A 21,981-nucleotide genomic window follows, 5' to 3' on the forward strand; every position below is an offset into this window, starting at 1 on the left:
AGGCTTGCATAGGCCCTAGGGCCGATAGCCTAGTACCAACCTATGAACCTATGAACCTAAAATCAAGAGGGCAGTGTGATTCTGAAATATGTAAACTGTGTGCCTTGGAGGTGTGCATGCCCTAAAATTAACCAGGTTTATATTGTGGAAATTGTGAAAAAAATTTTACTTTCCTAAATTAATTTTGGTCTAACCCGTGAAACAGTGTGCTTTAGCTTTACATGTGTGGCTGGCATGAAAGTCTTTACATCATGAATTCAAGGTGCAGGGTTTGATGCTTACCTTTTGTTTTGGCTAAGACTGGAATAGTCTACAGACTAGCAGCCTAGTATTTAACTATGATCTTTTGTGTGAAATACTAACAAAACAAGTTTGAAAGCCCAGTAAGTAGCTGTGTGAAGCCATAGAAGTTTGCATCTCCCAGTTTAGTGGTTAAATACGTATTGTACGTCAATGATTTCTTGAGGTCAGTGAAAGCAATGACACTCTGTGACTTTTTTCATAGTGTGATGAGGAGCAGTGCTTATCTTTGTGGAAATCTGTGTATCTGGGCAGGATAATTATGCTCAAGAGGGCTAAACACACACGAGTTTTTGATTTGCTCAGTTTTGACATTGTGTCCACTGGCTAAACCTCAGACTGTCTTGCTTGCAATGTCATGCATATGGCTGGGAAACTGCAGGCAGCAGTGCTAATGCACGGCTTAGTTTATGGCTCTAGGGGATATCTGCAATTCCAATTAACACATGCAGAGAGTGGTGTTGCGGTTATGTATATCCACCATAGCCCAAGAAGCAGGGTTACCAAATTTCAGACCTCAGACTAGTATGTTCAGCCACTGTAACACACTGCATATTTGGGGCTTATACACCTCTGATCATGCAAATGAACTAATGCACCCCCCATCTTGTGTGACAGTTGGCACTTGAGAAAATAGCTATGACCACAAATCTACATCCATGTATCTTTGCAAACTATTAAAGAGACAATTATGGATTCAGACAAAGATTTCCTAGCCCAAAGGTGATAATCAACAATCTTCCTTCTCTTTTTCCACCAGCATTACCAGCAATGGCTTTTGAAGAAGAAGACTCCATGGGACCTCAATATAAGGCAGTGGCATGGAGCAGCCTGGCACAAGAGGTGTCATGTGCCTCTGGTGTTGCAAGAAGTTGTGAGGAATGCCACACCATTACAATGATATGAAAAGAAGAAATGTGATCTCCTGTGTCAGTGGGAGGGTGACGTTACTAAGAAGCCACCAGCTATATACATTAGGTAAACCATGGCTTACTGTTCTGCATGCAGACTGCTACGATATGTCTTGCAAATGGCAAGTATAGGTAGGCAGTATGCACATTTTCTCCTCATCCATTGTCTTGGTGACCTTCTCAAGGAAGTCCACCAGGTCTAGTAGGCATGATCTTTCCTTGACAAAGCCAAACAGAGTTGGGTCTATTGTCTGAAGGTTGCCTATTTCTTTCTTGACCATTTCCATGATCATTTATTCCATGGCTCTGCATATTAAACTAATCAGACTAATAGGTCTGTAGTTGCTGGTGTCGATTGATGGCATACATCTCTTTACTTCCCCTATGCGTCTACATGACACAATGGAGTTGGTCCAATTGGTCATACAACAATATACAGTTTTTATCACACACCCCTGATTGATGATGATCCAAATTCGTGAAATTCATGTCATAAGTATACATATATTCTGTGAAGAAGTGGATAATCATGGTGCATTCCCACCAACATCCTGCACATTTCCTTATTCTTCCCCCACATGTCCTACCCTCTGCTTGCCCCCAGTTTCATTGCTGTTGTACCCACCTCATTTTCACACATTTAAGCTGTTCAAAAAAATAGAATCACACATTGTCAGAGATGGCCCAAAAAAAACAATCCTTTGACTTTTGTCCTCAGCATGTTCATGATGTTTGGCATTGTGCACCCATGGTGAGTGACTGTACGATGGTGTTTCATGTCCTCCTATGGCAAAAACTGAAGATTTTACCTTTGACTGTACTAGTATGGTTATCTTCACAAAAATGTGCTTAGCCCTACTGCACCACCAAAGCACAGACTGATAGCAATATTGTGAGACAGTTACTCTTACATATTTATTAGGCTGCTGGATATAATGTAAACCTTATGGGAGTTTACAGTTGTCATTACGATGATAGAGTCTGGTGCCTAAATTCTGACTTGCTTCAGTGTCTTGTCCCTGTCCATACAAATGTGTTTTTTTAAGTGTATGCACTATAGTTCCTATGTGGTATACTCAGATTATACTCAGTTCTGTACACTGCATACATTACTTTATGTTTTTTTGCATTAATATTGTGTCTGTAACCGATGGCTACATATGTTATTAACCTACTATTATCCTGCTTTTGTCTTAATCATGTTTCTGCTCTTCTATCACTGCTTGCTCCCGACTGGAAACACTTTATTGTACAGAGCATGACAGAATTATTATAATGATAAAACTTAGATTAAAACACTACAACTTTGCCAAAAATGGCCAATAAACAAAAATGTTTTTATGTTTCTCTCCCATATATTTCTCTCTCTCTACACCTTTCTTTCTCATTGTTCTCCGAGCTCAGCATTCGCATGATGCCTGGCACTGACCAACAATTGTAAACTCACAATAAATGTCAGTTCACATCTTAATGATAAAACTGGTGAGTTTTTGTCTTTGGCTACATTAGTCTGCTACCCCTTGAACTACTGTGCTTAGTCTCACTGTGCTATGTAAAGAGACCAATAGCGTTATAAGGATGTACAGCATATGGAATGTTCCAGTTGTAACTACTGTTATAAAGTATGCTGTACACAAACTTCCTTGTTTCATAATGTTTCGATAGTCCTAGCCCCTCAACTTATTAGTGCAAGAAATCTGGAAAAAGCCTGTCATAATGGGGAACAGTGGCCAAAAATAGGGACAGATTTTAAATATTGCTCTTATAAACTTAGGAAGTAGCTAGAATAACAGGATTTGTATTTACATGCATTTTCTGAAGGATATGAAGTATAAAATTCAAATGCATGACATTAATTAGTGACTTCAGTCCTCAGATAATCCCAATGATTTACCAGAAAAAAACATTCAAATTTTATGAGGAACAGACCAAAACTATGAGGCAAGATTTTGCTTATTTGGCAAAAATCAGGACAGTTGAAGATATGTCAATAGCCCCTCCAAATATATGTGTTTTGACACCTACACTTGCCTTCCTCTGTTGTGTGATCAGTTATTGCCAATGCATTTGGGCAGGTGTTTGAATCCAACATCAAGTCTCAAAATATTGAACAGAATAATTTCTCATTAATTTTTGACATATCGATTCATGCATACATCTGTGATACCACCAAGATTAACATGCTTGATCCCTGATGTGGTTCATAATCAGTCCAAAAATGTTTGTATCTTCCCAGCAATAGGTGTAAGACATTTGGTATCATCAAGAATTTATGGGGCAACATGCATATTACACTAAGCACATCTGAAAAGTATTGCAGCTACACACAAAGAATACAATATAATTCATTATTTTTAATTGCTATGCATTTTCTGAAGTATTTTAATCATGACACCTGCATACATGTTATATACAAACAGTTACATAAGGAGAAATAGAACATGCATCAAATCCATGGGCAGTCATCAGATATAAGGATGGCCTCATTAGTATGTTGCAGAGAAGACATCTTGGTTAAAAACAGAAGAAATTGATGTTGGAGCTCTACAGCGCACTGATATGGTAATCCTTACAAATGTGCAGTATTTCACTTTTAAAATCAGAGTTATCATGTGGTGCTTGTGTTTCATACAATGTACTCCAGACTGCATACTTAGATGGGTAGGTCTAGGAATCCAGCAGGGACTGGCTAGCATGTGTGTGTGTGTGTGTGTGTGTGTGTGTGTGTGTGTGTGTGTGTGTGTGTGTGTGTGTGTGTGTGTGTGTGTGAGCATCTGTGTGTATAGTGCTAGGTAGGCCTGGCATGTTTTTGATGTGGCACTTCCATCCTGGAGAAGCATTTAAATAGGGATAGAGCTCCAACATCAATTTCTTCCAGTTTTAGCCAAGACATCTTCTCTACAGTACACTGATGAGGCCATCCTTTTAAATGTACTCTGTCTCACACTTAATTTATAGCACTTGCAGATAATACTGTGTCTTCTTGACTGTGTAACTAGATAAGTAGGTGCTTTAAATCTGGCAGTGGCTAACTGCTGTGAGTGTGAGTGCTTTCTCATACTAGGTAGGAGTATATTCACCTACAGATCGAATGTGTTATTTTACAGTGGAAGTGGGCTCTCCAAGCACTTTCAGTCCCTTTTAGCACACACATCACCCAGGCAAAATAGAGGTGATGTTATCCTTTCAAATGTACACTATTTCACAGCTGTAGAAAAACTTCCCATGGTGCTTGTAATTTATGCAATGTCCTCTTGCTTGTGTCCTTAGTTAGGTAGTCAGTTTAATTTTAAACATTAATCCATAGACCCAGTTGTGTCAGAGTGTGTGTGTGTGTGTGTGTGTGTGTGTGTGTGTGTGTGTGTGTGTGTGTGTGTGTGTGTGTGAGCATATATCTAGGTAGGAAGGGTGAGACAGCAAGAGAGTTACTTTTTTTGTAGGTCTCAGATTCCACATTAAGGGAGATAAAACCATTCCAATAGGATATTAATGTAATCCCTCTAACTGTGTTCTTCATGCACTTCAGATATGTATTTTCTGTGTCATCAGTGGTTGATACTCCTCTCTCTGAGGTCTGATCTCAGGCATATATTTGAGTATGTCAAAATGTAACTACTGAGCATGTCAGATAATACTTGCAGGCATTTATCTAGTGCCCCAAAATGACTGATCTGTACTGCATGACTTACTGCAAATCAATACATACACCTTTTACTACTTTGTTCACAATATACGGTTTTAAAGGAAATAATGGCTTAGTCATCATTCCTTGATGTGAGCCATTCTGCAAGATTGTCAGAAAGTGTAAGGGGACTTGAGTTATGATACTTTCATATGCTTTTTGTGTTAGGTAATTGAACTTATTGTATTCATTGCTGTAATTCCTTATGAGCATGCCCAGTATAATGACGTAATAGATGTGTGCCATTTAGCCCAAAGAACATTACGTAATCAATGTTATGATACAGTAGTTGTCAATTGTACTTCTTTGTCAAAAAGAAATGGAATTACCCCCCTGAAAAGTTGGCTTTGCTAATGTCCATGCAGTGGAGGATAACATTTGTCACAGGCCAATGTACAACTGGTGTATGTGAAATATAACTCTTCTGCAAAACAGGTCACTTACAAATACACGTTAATGTTTCACGTGGTTATGATCTGTGTTACTGCACTGTCATATAGGTATTATAAAATGCTTAACAAGGATTATTTCAGGGCTAAATGTCATGTACAACATGATGCTATACTGCTTTCACATGTACTTTGATAGACTTTCTAGTTCTACATGTATAGTGTGGCAGTTGCTGCAGGAAGGACACACATTATATTATTGATTACACTCCCAAAAATGCATAATATTCAGTTATTTATAGCATGACAGTTGATACTTTCCCCTGCTGCTGACGTCATTATCTAATAATGCTTGCATGTAATTTCTTTGGCCTATGTCTTATCTGGGTTAATTATATATTTGTGTTATGGACATGCATGCATACATATGTACATCCTATCCATAGTGATATGCTGGTGTTCCTACACACCCGATCCGATTGCCAAAAGACTGAGTGCACTTGAGTTTTGATATGATTTACGTGCATGTTAGTATATGTCACATGACCATACCCTTCATTTTGCAAGTATGTATATCTCATATCCACTATAGTTAGCCAACTGTAAATATGGAAAGCAGAATGATATTCTGCCAATATGCTGGTCAAAGTGACAGTTCTGCGTAGTGCCATGTCCTTCTGTATTGCAGTACATACATGCATACATACGTACATACTTACACACATGTATGAACAGTCACACTTTCTACCATTCACAATATGCTGTTTGCTGCCACAAAACCTTTTTTTCCAGAATTAATACTATTGTTGCAATGATTTTGCAGGTTTCCATGATTCTTCTCATTATGTCTCCATTCTTAAGGTGTGTGCATTGCCATTACAACTTCATTAATAAGGCAATGAAATGGCTACAATTCTTTAACCTGTATGTATGTATGTTCTAACATCAGTCATGTGCATGTAAATTATTTCCTTTGTATATTCATACATTATATATCACAATGACAGAGTATGTCCATACATCTGTACCACAGGTATAGCTAGGCAATCTCAATGAACTCATGTTGAGTACAATTTTTTTCTGAGCACGTCTCAGAAAATGCATAGTGGAAACAGTTCACAATTTTTTATAACTCTCCATATTATTGTATAATGTACATTACTCTACAACACTTGCTTTGGTATGACAATTTTAACTTGACAATAGCTATTTTATGATTACAAATACTAACAACTGACAATAAAAATTCCAATATCTGAAGCACATAGGGCAGCAGTTTGAGAGACAAGTACATTTTTTTTGCATGATAGGTGGGGGAGGGGCAACAGCATAATATTTGTTGCAAAATATAACTTTCTGGATATACAACGGATGTGCTCTACCTGCAGTATATGCAAGAACCCCTAATGTATCTACTTTCCTTGCAAATGCTATCTTATCCCTGCAATTTAAATTAATATCACGTGTATCATATTTACTCCCTTTCTTATACTATATCTGTGTCTCCCTCACATCCTTTTGACTATATGTCAAATGCATTGACAAATATGTTGTTTACATTGTGTGTTTGAACCTCTCTTTAACTCAGCATGGCTAGCAGCAAGTTTTCTGGCCATAAACAGTTGCTGCTAAATGTGTAGGCCTGTTTAGCAGCTTGCATATTGGAGGAGCAATGCTGCTTATCGAGCTAACACAAATGAATCTTGAAGACTTAGCCTGATGTGACCAGGCATGTTAATGAATTTCTGGAAATTTATATCTAACAGAACATTAATGATTTTGATTTGTACCTTAATATATGTTTTTATTGTAATTAGAAATGGGAAGCTAGTCGACATTTATTTAATGAATTACATTAAAATGGGTACTGGTGTACTGTTTGAACTTTCTAGTGTTGAATACATCCATGTGTGGCATACCAAGAACCTTAGTATAGCATAAAAGACTGTACATTAAGATAGAATAACAGTAAGTTGTGCTTTCACATTGTCACTCCATTTGGAGATGCTAAAATGTAGAGTCCTCAAGCATCCTTTAACCTCTACACCACCCTGGAATTCAATAAACTCCATGTAGGCTTTGCGCAAAGCCTACACAGAGTTTACGTGTTTGCATGATGAAGTGCAGCCCGTGGCAGTCTGCAATTCATATTAATGAGGTTCAGTGCGCCTAAGCTATGTTTTGTATCTGGCAACCGTATTGCTGGCGGCAAAACCTAATAAATGAATATGGATAGCAATAACATGTAAAGGAGAGCATCTATGGTGCACAGATTTGGTAGGAACTCCACACAATGATCACTAGGGCTTTACATATAGCAAAACCATGTCAGTGAACATAGATAGCAATTCCATGTAAGGAAGAGCACCTACAGTGTGCAGAATTGAGCACAACACCAGAATTATCACCAGAGGTTTCACAAATAGATGTCAATCACTGTGTTAGTGCAACACATCTGCACAGAGGCTAACTTAATGACAGGACAAAGAGCCAGTAGTAAGGACATATTTGGCTTAGATGCCATAGAGAAATGTGTTAGAATATAACACTCACAACCTCTTAGAGTGATAAATATGGACAAAGCCATAATAATAGGGGGTAAAAGGGCTAGAAATAGAGATAGATTTTTAATATTGCACCGACAAACTTATGAAGTTGATAGAATATATAGGTTGTACATTAGCATGAGCTTTCTAAAGAGAATGAAGTTTGAACCTCAAATGTCAATCATCAGTTTCTGACTGCACTATGCAGTGACATGCCAATGATTTGCCAGGAAAAAATGTTATGAGGCAAACAACACAAATGTGAGACAAAAGGTGGACGATCTGCACAGATCAGGAGAGTTGAGAGGTATGCACTCAACTGTTTGTAATATTGAGCCAAATCAGTCCAGAGATCATCCCAGTGATTTGGCAGGAAGCTACATATTTGTTAAGGAAAACATCTGGACATCCTGGGAAGATCTGGACAGTAGAGAGGTATGAATGTGAAGTATACGATCCAAACACAAGTACAGGACAGTGTAACTCCAGTGCAGAGTATTGTGATATCCCATTCCTAGCATTCTGTACTGAAGCTGTGTTAATGATCTGTAACAGGACATGGGACTGCCATGTAAAATGATCACTCAGAGGAAGTGCATGTATTGAAAATGGACACAAAGACAAATTGTAGGAATGAATACAGGGAAAGAATACAAGTGAAACTCCTGCATGTAAAGCAGAGGCGGGCAGGACACTGGAAGATGGTAGTAACAGCAACACCAAGCACATATCTATACAGTACAGTACTGAATCTGACTGTGAGACAGGCATCCTTACATGAATAATGCAGAGGACATCTATCAGGGATCTGACATACAGATGGGGTAGGATGCATATTGGGAAACTGTGCAAAACAATATACCTGAATATGAGCATACTCTCAGCAGAGGTCTCCAGCAAGGTTGTTACTGGTAAAAGATCATAGTAAACAATACAAGAACCAACCACAATCATGTTCAATATCAGAATAATACCACCACAAATCCCATGCATCTGAAGTATCGTATATGATGTGGAGTGATAACAGATGAACCTGCACACACACACACACACACACACACACACACACACACACACACACACACACACACACACAACAACTATTTTGATATATCCACACTCTATAAATGTAACCATGCACAATGTCCTAGTATTGTAATGTCTGCAGGAGGTTTTAGGATGGACACTGCTATACCAGTATGTGACAGTATAGTCAATACAGGCTACTTGCCTTGTGTGCATGGTATATATCAATAGCATGATACACACTGTCATGAATGATATACATGCCATTAATCTCGTCAAACACCAATGTATGCAGTGTGTATAAGCTGAACAGGTAGCACACATCATACCTCCCAACCGTACCGAATTTGGTTTTTACCGAGTTGTTGGGTCCAAAACATGGGGTGCCATGATTCACTAGTGCCACTTCTTCATTTCTGATTTCCTGGCTGTTTTATTGAAATCCCCCCAGGCTTTTTGAGCTGATGTCATCACATGGCGATGATGTCAGCTCTGTGAAATGGCGTGCCAGCCTGTCAAAATGGAGCTCAGCTAGCACCATAACATGCATGCATTTCCGACACCAAAGCAGAATAGAACTTAGAATTAGCTGCTGAAAAGGAATGGAATAAGTAAGCTGCTGGGGAATGGGGGTCTATATTAGAACATTGAAAGTTTAATGGTTCAAATCACTAAAGGTTGACCTTTAATGATCAAACCATTAAAATTTCAAATGTTCAGAAAAAAAATTTAAAGGGTGTAGGCAGAGAGGAAAGCCTCCCTGCACCCCCCACATGTCCCGCTACTTAAATATACCAACTCTGACACCGCACTACATTGAAGTAAATGGAAATCTGCCCTTATGGAGATTTCCATTTACACGTTCGACGTTCTGCACTTTAGCTATTCTCGTGTTGACAATGTCGGATTCGACATTGCCAGCTTTCAAGAATATAATAGGTAACTGGGGGATGGAAGTATGGAACTTATGCTGCTGCAAGAGATGACCAAGGGAATTGAGCTGGGTAAGCAGTGAGAGACAAGCAAGGTCAGCTGTGAGTGATGAGCAAGGTAAGCTGCTAATACTTGTGTGTATGTGTGTGTGTGTGTGTGTGTGTGTGTGTGCGTGTGTGCGTGTGTGGGTGTGTGTGTGTGTGTGTGTGTGTGTGTGTGTGTGTGTGTGTGTGTGCGTGTGTGTGTGTGTATGTGTGTGTGTGTGTGTGTGTGTGTTTGCGTGTTTCTGTATTTAATTACAAGCCTCAGCCCAAAGATTATAGTAGTGACCGACAATAAGAACAATGCAACTGATGGAATTACAATGCATAGTTTCTAACAGTTCAGCTGAGCTGACAGTAACAGATTTTGTCCAGGGGTTATTTAAGCTCATTTTTGTTTTATGTAAGTGATCGAAGTACATGCAAGCTTCCCATTTTACTAATAAAAGGTGGTTACCTTCTCTCTGCATTTGCTGTAAATAGGATTATTATGGATGTTGACAGACAGACAGGACCTTTTGGTGCTAGGACTGAAAATGTATGTTCTGTAACCGAGACTTTGTTGGTCTAGAAAGCAAATGGTCACTGATGGTCTAAAAGAGATGTTGTAACAGTGTATTTCTGATGACTAGTCTTTGGCTAACGGCTGGAGAAGAGAATCTATAAATGGTCTTACAGTCAAAACAAAGCCTAACGATTTCATTGGCTAGAGTTTGGAGGTCTTTGATGTTTTACTCAGAAGCATGTGTGAATAAAGGTAGAATATAGTTTAATTGCAATTGAAAGATGTTCTGTCAATAGCATTTCTTCCTTCAGGAATGAGGAAGTGTGACATTCATATAATGGAAAGTTACTTTTTGCTTTTAAGTTTGTGATATGCAGTAACATATTAAGGTTAGGCTTGATGGGAACCTCTAAATATTTTAAAGAAATAATATGCTCTTCGAGTTGGTTACAGTAACATATTGGATTAAATAATCCCAAAGAACATCACCTTGGTCTCTGTAACATTGAAATATAGCTGCTTATAAACCAACCACAGTTTTGGAGAATGCATTGGAAACTTATTTTATAGCAATATATATATATATATATATATATATATATATATATATATATATATATATATATATATATATATAAATGTGTGCGTGTGTAAGTAGACTTTTATGATGGAAATGTTCTGATCTAGGCAGTTTTGTCATTATTGGTTCATGCATTTTATTTCATTGTCTGCTGAAAAAAATGTTCAAACTTTAATGATGGAAATGTTCTGAATTGGGCAGTTTTGTCATTACTGGTTCAAGCATTTTGTTTCATTGCCTACTGGAAAAATGTTCAAACAATAAATTTAAAATGCGCTCTAAGTCTAACAAGTGTGCTGTATTATACAAGGAATATAATTTAATAAAGTCAGGAAGGTGTATCAAAGAGCACATGTATGTTTCTTTGTTTTGTGTGCAAAGCGCCTATGGTAATCTTGGCCCACCATTGCCCAATTGCATTTTCTTTGGATGTGGTGTGGGTTTCAATGCTGTTTCAATGAAGTGAGTTTCAAGGGCAGAGAAGTTTTAATGTTAAGACTATTTTCATTGTGAGACATATTGCTTTGCTTAGCAGACATCTATTAGTGTTTGTGCTATAAAATGTAAATATAAAATCCAAATAATCATTGTAGAAGTAAGGCAGAATGCTCATTAGTGTTTATGCTAAATGGGACAGAATAGCCAAGTAATGGGATATTGGAATGGCTGCAGGGGGACTCAGGTGCCATATTTTGGTTGTCTGTTCTTCAGTTTGCATTTGAAAGCTGGTATCCCACAATTCCATTGAACTGGGTGGGGTTACGTAATTATGCATGTAAATGTTATGCTAATCAGTATACAGATTTGTACCTGTTTTTCATGGGCCTTGTCCAGATTTTTGATGTTTACAGGTTGAGAGGTATGGCACACATGCATCTGGAGAAACAACACTCTAAGGCCAAGAACACTGCATCAATGATCCCAGACAATATCCCAGGATATTGTCTAAATAGCATGAAACATGACCTATCTAGACCTTTGGAATTGCTATTTAACTGTAGCTTCCAAACAAGCTTCATGCCTCATGAATGAAGAACAGCAACAGTCATCCCTCTGCAGGAAAGTGACCCATCTACAGACCCTGGAAACTACATACCCATAAGTCTCACTAGTCTTATATGTGAAGCCATGGAAGGATTATTATGGAAATGATCAATAGTGACATAGTAACCCTCCAGTCACTGGACTCAACCCAGTTTGGTTTTGTCAATGGCAGGGCATGCTTACTCAACCTGGTGGTCTTCTTAGAGAAGTCAGAAACGAGATGGATGATGGCAAAATGGTTCACACTTCCTAGCTTCACCTGAGTAAGGCATTTGCTACAATACTCCACTTGGGCATTATTGACAAACTCAAGAGGTTAGGTGCAAACCTGTATATCACCCAGTGGATAGCCAATTGCTACACAGACAGGACCCATGAAATCAGAACTGAGGAGTCAACCCCTACAAAGAGGCCAGCCACAAGTGAAGTCCCTCAGGGAACTGTCCTTGGACAACTTCTTTTTGGCACTTGCATCACTGAAGTCAAGGCAAATATCAATGGTCTCTGTCTGACTACATTTCCAAATGATTGCAAATTAGGAGCTGTGATTAAATCCCACACTGACACAAATGTTCTCCAGGAAGGGATGACACAGGCAAACAACTGCTGTCAGAGTCATGGACTAAAACTAAATGAGAAAAATGCATAATAGTATCCATCAGGAAATCATCCACCCCTTAGAGTTGACCCAGTAGTTATGGACACACATAAACAGTAATCTAGACTTTGACCATTACATGTCTACACTAGTGAGGAAATCATTTGGTGTTGTGCAAGTTATAAACAAAGATATGGCATCATGGTCCAAGGAAGTCATTTTGTTCCACTGTATTCTGCATTCATCACACTTATCATTGAGTACAATGCTCCCTTTGGTATGTACATAACCAGGCGTATCCAACAACTGGAACATACACATAAGTTGCCCACTAAAGGTATACTGGGCATAAGATATATGTCCTCTACAGACTGCCTCAGGGCCTAATCCATGAATTCTACCTCCTAAAGGCTTTTGAGGAAACATCTATGCCTGGAATACAGGGCATTGCCAGACGCCACTCTGATGGACCTATTGCATATCCACAAAAAAACAGCAGCAGAGTTACCAGTTCTAAAGACTTAAACCTTGCCTGTGATATAAATAGGACCTGCTGGAATGATAGATATGTATCTCAGAGACTACCCCATCTCTGGAACAGGCTCCCAATCCATGTGAAGCAGAGTTACTCCCTAATCCAATACAAGTGCAGCATGGACAATTGGACGGGTAACAGAAAATGTATCCCTAGTTTGGTAATTATATCTCTAATGGACTCAGGCAATTTGTAAATGAGTCATCTTCCAGGCCCCTGCTTGTAAATGTTCATCCCTCAAGCCTCTGCTTACATTTATCAAGGGTATCAAAACTTGTCAGAGATTTGGGATGCATGGTTAGGTTAGGTTTAAAAAGTGCCTTGTGGTCGTTAGCCTAGTAAACACCTATGAACCTATTGTTGCTCGGCACCATGCTACAGGCATGTATAATCCCCAGAAAGAATACCTAGGTATGGCCAATAAGCCCACTGTGACAAAGGTGGTACACTTCAGTTACGCATCACTAGAAGATGTGAAGGGAGGTACATGAAGAAGGGTCTATTGCATACAGTTATTGATGTGATGAAGTCTGGGAACCATGAAGTTATTATGGCCTCTGATGTGCACGTCCTTCATATACAAAGTACTTGTGTTACATTCAAGGGACTAGTCAGCATTGTGACCACATGCTGGTGGATTTACCACTTACCTTCTAGCCCAGAAAACAGGTGACATATCTATACATCTGATTATATGGTGCAATGTCCACATTGTACTTAGGTGGTGTGTCTGTTTCATAATTCAACAAATTCCTTGGTGTGTCTCATCAATGCAGGTGTTTTCATGCCTATAGCAGCAGTCTCTGGTATGCATTGATACTGTCTTTATTATACTAATATCAAAGTTGGGGTCAATGATTGTACACAGCTGTAGTCCTTCAGGCAGCTGTTTAGACACAGCATGTATATGCCATCTGTGATGTCCATCACTGAACGAATGGGTAGGAAAGGGCCTAGGAGATACCCCTGATGTACCGACCTGATCACTGGAGCTGAGATATATGTCATGTCACACATTTCAATATAGTGAGATGCCACATATATTATACATTAGTCTTCTCATTTGGTGATATAGCTGCTTGTGGCCCATGTGAGAGTGTTGATTGAATACCCCGGTGTGGATTTTTGTCACATACCTTGACCTGTTGAAGTTCTACACGATGATACTGTTGTCATCATGCATACCCTTGATGACCTTTTTCAAGACATCTATCAGATGTAATGGACCTGATGTAGCAGTAACAACTCACATAGTCTGTTGCACACACCTGTAATATTACTAGTGTACATGTAGAGGAGGTCCATTTTGACATGTTGGTATACCTCACAGTCAAGGAGAGTCAGAATATCTCTATACATGCATGCGTCAGGTGCTGTTCCCCCCAACTTAGGTGGATGCATGTTGATGTACACCCTTGTATGGGAACATAGGCTGTGTGGAGGGAGTGTTGAACTGTGTATTCAATGATATCAGGAAGGTGTACATCCTGGGTCACACCATAGGTGATTTGTGATGTTGTCACAGCAGATTGATTCCATGTGATAGGCTTGGATAAAGGTAAGACAGTGCATACTGCCTATTGTGATCTGGCCTAGGGTTTTGACACAATCACACACACATGTATCACTGACAAAAACCCAAAGCTGCAGATTAAACTTTACATTAGTCGATGGGTAAAAATTGGCTGACTGACAGAACACATCTTGTGAAAGTTGGTGAATTAACCTGTACCAATAGAGCTGTCACCATTGACAAACCCTAGGGATCTGTGCTTGGCCCTTCAATATTTGAACTGTATTTCTCAACACTGTAAGATAAAGTATATGGCCTTTGCCTTATCAAGTTTGCTGATTCTTGCCTAATGTGTGCAAACATTGAGTTCAACAGTGGTAATAACATAGTATGGGAGGAGCTTGCACACACAACTGAATGGTGACAAATGCACATGACCTACAAATAAATGCAGAAATGTGTGTTTGTAATGTTGCCCATCTGAAAAGTGGAGTTGCATGTTAATAAAAGCATTGACAACAGTCCTATACAGAAACTCAATAATGCAAGCACTATGAACACATTTAGTTAGGAATCTGAACTTTGACCATCAACTGTCTGCACTGCTATTGAAAGCCTATGTTGTGCACATCCAAATTCAGGCCATCAAATTAATTGCTTAGGATTGAATGAGAGCACTGTAGTCAAACCTCATTACAGCACTAATAGAGTATAATGCTCTGTTTTACATGTACCTTGCCAGAGACATGTAGTAGCAGAAGAGACCACAAGGCTTTCTCAGCAAGATGTGAATGAACTAAAAGTCAAGTCACTGAAAACTTTATTGTATAGTGTGAAGTGACTGCTGCCTCATCCTGCCTTGGTTGGAGCACTGCATATCCAAAAATGTGATATAGCTGATAACATCAAAAGTGTCTATTGAGGAGAAGATGACAGTGTTCCACATGCTGGTGTAGAAAGCTCTCTGCAATATCAGAAAGCATTTGCTCTCACACACACACACACACACACACACACACACACACACACACACACACACACACACACACACACACAGTGTTGACTGCAGTGAGAATAGAATGCCTACCTGTCTATGTACACAGACTAGAATACTTTACACAAGTGTTGCAGACTTAGAGTGTCAGACAGCACTTTATAGCTGATGCCATAGCAGTGTCTGTTGAGGAGAAGATAGTGTCCCACATGCTGGTTTAAAATGCTCTCAGTAATGTCAAGCAACAGCTCACACACACAGTTGACTTCAGTGAAAATAGAAGCCTTACCTATCTAACTACATGAACTACATAGCACAGTACATTATGCAAGTGCCATGGAAAAAGTCTGATTTATAACAGAGTGCAGGTGAACTTATAGTAGATGACATCAGGAGGCCATGTGGGAGACAAGACATTGGGAGTCCTGTATGAAATGGATGTGTAACCTTCAGCAAGTATCAAAATGCTGACAATCTATGTAATTGGTGAAGTAACTCTAGGATACATAAGTATGGTCTGTTGTTTAGACATGCACTCTGTGCACTGCAGTGAGAACAGAACCCCTTCTTGTACATACACTACAGAACACAGTGCTTAACATAAGCGCCACAGCTCAAGTCTGACTTATGCAACAGTGCAGGTGAACTTATAGTAGATGACATCAGCAGGCCATGTGGGAGACAAGAGATTGGGAGGCCTGTATAAAATTGATGTGCAGCATTGAGCAAGTATCAAAATACTGGCAATCTATGTAATTGTAGGCTACACACATCTGCTGTGCTGTCTAGACACACACACACACACACACACACACACACACACACACACACACACACACACACACACAAGTATATGGCCTTTGCCTTATCAAGTTTGCTGATTCTTGCCTAACGTGTGCACTCATTGAGTTCAACAGTGGTAATAACATAGTAAGGGAAGAGCTTGCACACACACAACTGAATGGTGACAAATGCACATGATCTACAAATAAATGCAGAAATGTGTGTTTGTAATGTTGTCCATCTGAAAAGTGGAGTTGCATGTTAATAAAAGCATTGACAACAGTCCTATACAGAAACTCAGTAATGCAAGCACTATGAACACATTTAGTTAGGAATCTGAACTTTGACCATCAACTGTCTACACTGCTATTGAAAGCCTATGTTGTGCACATCCTAAGTCAGGCCATCAAATTGATTGCTTAGGATTGAATGACAGCACTGTAGTCAAACCTCATTACAGCACTAATAGAGTATAATGCTCTGTTTTACATGTACCTTGCCAGACACATGTAGTAGCAGAAGAGACCACAAGGCTTTCTCAGCACGATGTGAATGAACTGAAAGTCAAGTCACTGAAAACTTTACTGTATAGTGTGAAGTGACTGCTGCCTCATCCTGCCTTGGTTGGAGCACTGAATATCCAAAAATGTGATATAGCTGATAACATCAAAAGTGTCTATTGAGGAGAAGATGACAGTGTTCCACATGCTGGTGTAGAAAGCTCTCTGCAATATCAGAAAGCAATTGCTCTCTCACACACACACACACACACACACACACACACACACACACACACACACACACACACACACACACACACAGTTGACTGCAGTGAGAACAGAACACCTCCTTATGTAAGTACACAGACTACTGAACATAGTACTTAACACAAGTTCCACAGCTCAAGTCAGATTTATATAGGAGTGCAGATGAACTTATAGTAGATGACATCAGCAGGCATTGTGGGAGACAAGAGGTTGGGTGGCTTGTATGAAATGTGTGTGTAGCCTTGAACAAATATCAAAATACTGTCAATCCATGTAATTGGAGAAGTAACTGTAAGAGACATACATCTGCTCTGCTGTCTAGAAACACACACACACACACACACACACACACACACACACACACACACACACACACACACACACACACACGCACACACACACACACACACAGTCGACTGCAATGAGAAAAGAACCCCTACCTATCTAAGTGCAAAGACTACAAAGCACAATACATTATGCAAGCAGCATTGCATAAGTCTGTTTTATACAAGCGTGCAGGTGACCTTATAGTAGATGATATCAGAACACCATGTGGTTACCAACAGGTTATGAGGCATGAGGCTACTAGCCTAATTGCGCTAAGGTCTTTAGAAGCCTAGCTGTGCAAAAACATAAGAACCATTATTGAGCATAGTTGGATGGTCATTTTTATCAGAGCAAGTTTCTGTGCATCACCAAATGGCCCTGCCCATGAGCGACATAGGTGCCAGCCCAGAGGTGAATTTACAATCTTCTAACCAGTAGTTAAGGTTGCACTTCAACAAGGGCATTGACAAGCATGGCTTCAAATGCAGTGGGAGCTTATTACAGAGGAGAGTGAATTGCTGTGGGATATATCTGTCTTCCCCAGCATGTTCTTTTTATGTCACAGGCTAGGCTGAGAACCCTATAGCAAATTATAGTTGTCCCATTTGAATTGCATATGTCTATAATTTGAAAAAGGCCAGGGTCTGAGACTGCTGTGCAGGGCAGCCGTAGGTCACCTCTCAGCAGCCTGCATGATACCAAGCATAGTGACAGGTATGTTAGTCTTTCTGTGTATGTCAGGTTTGGAGGCCTGGGAGTCTCCCGGGCACAACCTTGTGTTCTCTCCAATTGCTACAGGTGTCTGGTGAGGTACAGAGATATCTCAACATTGTAGTCCATTATTGGTGTGATAGTAGGTAGAGAATGGCAGAGGTATGACTGCCCTGGTCTTGGATGTGATGTCCATATGTATGATATGTGTAATGCAGATTGTGTGTGTCACCACTATGGGCAAATAGTGATGAAAGTGGAGATTGCTATCAACATGTGTTCCTAAGAGTCACAATAATGTGTTTGAGCTTAGGGGCAGTGCTATGTATATCATAATTAGCAGGGGTACATCACTGACAAAGGTAACACGCTAAACACGTGTTTTCCAGCTTGTACCAACTCTGCACAGATCCTCGTGGTGGCCTGCAGAGTGATCCAAGCAGCAGAGAGCTGAAAGAGTGACTTTCTACCAGATATAAGTATTTTTTGTGGCTTTCCCACTGTTATTAAGCTAGCGACTGCATTTCGCCTGTTTTACTGCTACTTTAAGTGATTTCTGCATTTTACACTGTTTATTGCACTTTAAGTTACTAATTGTTGCAAATTGTTTCTGTAGGCTACACACTAAAGTGCGCTAGCCGATTTACAGCATTTATAGCATTTACTGTCTGTTTTTTCCTTATCTCTGTAATAAAACAAAAATCTCTTGTTTTCCCACTTTACTGAACTAGAGTAGTTCAGTTTCAGAGTTGCTGATCCCTGGGCTTTGTTTTTAGTTCCTGTTACTGATCCATTGCCTTATTAGGAAGGAGGAAGTTTCTTTGCTTACCAGTGGGAGTGGGAAGCACTGAGCTGCCTTTTGTCCGATTTGGTGAAGTTTCAGCCAGAAACTAGTAGTCCATTGGTCGTTTTGGGCCAATTCTAGCTCCCTTCAGCCCCTGCTATAAAACACGCTAAACTGTACTGCTGATCTAACCAGCATATCCTATAACTGAAAAGTTCATCTCTACTTGATTCCCAAGTAGACTATTCTCTATCTGTAAAGCCTAGCACTTACTCCTACAGTACTTGCACCTTGATAAAGCACTCTTATTATAGATAGTACCCCACCAGCCTAAAACCCACTTCCCGAGTCCTTTGAAAGTTCTTTATCTACTACTTCTAGTATGTCGAGGATCAGTTGCTAGTGTCCTCTCCAGCTCAACTGGTGAACCTGGGAATATTGAGGCAATGTTACAATTGCCTCATGTACACAGACAATCCTCTCCTTCTCCCACAAAACACAAATACATGCGAGAGATGCAACTATACGGCCAAACTGGAGGCTGAGCTCTCTCAACATAGGACTGGCAAGACCAGACAGGAGGAGAAGGCAACCACACACAATACATACCCAGTCACACATGGTACCATCACAACTTCAAATCATACACATACTCACACAAAGACATATTCGGAGGCTCTGATCAAAAATTTACCAAAACAGCAGAGGCCACCAAAGCAGACACCCAAACAACTACCACCTCACGACCCAACACATGCAACACATAGACCACACAGTCAGAGTGTCAAACAGTCACAGCCCTTAAGGCCAAACAAAATGCCAGACACACTTGTCATTGGTGATTCCATAGTCAGACACACTGACGTCCCGCTCACCAGACTGAGTAAGGAGAAGGTCACAGTAAGCTGCCTGTCGGGCGCTAGAATCCGCCACATAACGCAAGCACTCAGGTCTCTCAACAGCAGGTACAAGTATGACTCAGTCATTGTCCACGCTGGTGTCAGCGACCTGAGGCGTACCTCCTTGGACTACATGAAAGGGGCGTCGAGGAGCTCTCTGATTATGTAGCCCAGGCAGGTATGACCCTGACCTTGAGCAGTATCCTACCTTCACCTAGAATGATGCCACAATACAGTGATAAGATGATCAGCTTTAATAATTGGCTTAAATTCTGGTGTCATTCAAAGGGGATCAATGTCTGTCTGCCTGGGATGACATGCTGGACAAGCCACGCTGCTTGCAGGGCGGCTTGCACCTGTCACCCTGGGCTTCGGATATTGGCAAAGGCTCTTGCCACCCCATAGTGCCTTTTAGGCAAGGCTCAAATTCTAAACCTACCACCCTAGAACACCAAAAAGGAAAAAACTAAGGGTAATGCTGCTCAATGCCAGAAGTCTCAATCTCAAGATGCCTTTCGAGGCCCTTCTCAATATGGAGAACATCGATGTCTGTGCTGTGACAGAAACCTGGTTCAAGGCTCCTGAGAGCACCCCAGCACTAACAGGTTTCACCTCATATCATCGTTCGGCCTCAAAATCCGGACAACACCAAGAAAGGAGGGAGGTGTCCATATTCATAAAGGACACCCACACCTCAAGGTTGGTGGCAACCTAGCCTTGATGCATCGGAGACCATCCAGGTGCAATTAACCATAGGCAAGACTGCTCTGCAATTTGTAGCATGTTACAGGCCACCCTCTCAAACTCAGGAACCTCACATTGCCTTCCTGAAAACATTGGAGGGGATAAATGTGTCTCCAAACACCATCATACTAGGTGACTTCATCTACCCTAATATAGACTGGGAACACTACTCAAGCCCGAACACTCTAACCCAAAGATTCCTGGAGTTCATAAACTCAAATGCCATGGAACAACTAGTCACCATCCCCACAAGAGGTGAAAACATACTTGATCTCATCATCACGAACATGGGATCAAAATGTTCAACACCGGAAGTATACCCCTCACTGGTGAGATCAGATCATAAACTAATCTCGCTGGAGGTCCTCATCCCGCCCCACCTGAAACAAAAAGACCACAGTGAAAAACTTCTCAAAAGCCGATTTCACACTTCTAAAAACTAGTGTGGTCTCCTTTAAGGCCCCTGAGCCAGTGGTAAACATTACTCAAACCGCTGAATCACTTACAAATGCCTTCTACCAGCACCTACAGGACTGCATGGATCAGGCAATCCCAAACAAAACTAAGACTCTCTGTACCAAAGGCAAGCGTCCAGTCTGGTGGACCCCAGCCATAAACAAGCTCTACAACAAAGGAGGAAGCTACTACAAGATAGAGCAAAATCCTTGAAAGGTAAGACACCTTTGATCATTATAAGTAAAAAACTAAGAGCTCTCATAAAATCATCAAAGGCAAATTTTGAGAGAAAAATCGCCAAGGACTCTAAAGACAATCATAAGGCCTTCTTTAGCTATGTTAGAAACCTAGGAGGAAACTCCCAGATATGCTCAGAATTAGTTCAAAATGATGTGAAAATTACTGAACCTACACACATTGCTAACATACTGGCTGACAGGTTCAGGGCAAACTTCTCCCCCCCCCCCCCAAAAGGAGAGATATCTATTCCAGAGGATTGTAGCCACCCAAACATCTCCAACGCCCAGGTGAGAACTGCCCTCACTAAGGCAAAAAACACAGCATCCATGGGACCGGATGGTGTCCCCGGCTGTGTGCTACATGAACTCAACGAGGAATTAAACCCACAGTTAGGACAGCTGTTTAATCTTAGCCTCACCTCAGGATACGTACCCAAGGAGTGGCGCGGCGACTGTGGTCCCACTTCATAAGGGCGGTGCCTCCACAGACCCTGGAAATTACCGCCCCATTAGCTTGACAAGCCTTATCTGCAAAGCCATGGAGAGGATCATAATGGAACTCATAAATAAAGACATAGGGAACTTGCAGACTTTGGATCCAACCCAGTTTGGCTTTGTCAAAGGCAGATCCTGCCTCTTAAACTTGGTTGACTTTTTTCGAGACAGTCACCAAG

Source organism: Protopterus annectens, chromosome 1.part1 (assembly GCF_019279795.1).
Source record: "Protopterus annectens isolate FY-2018-M chromosome 1.part1, PAN1.0, whole genome shotgun sequence".
Taxonomy (NCBI): Eukaryota; Metazoa; Chordata; order Ceratodontiformes; family Protopteridae; genus Protopterus; species Protopterus annectens.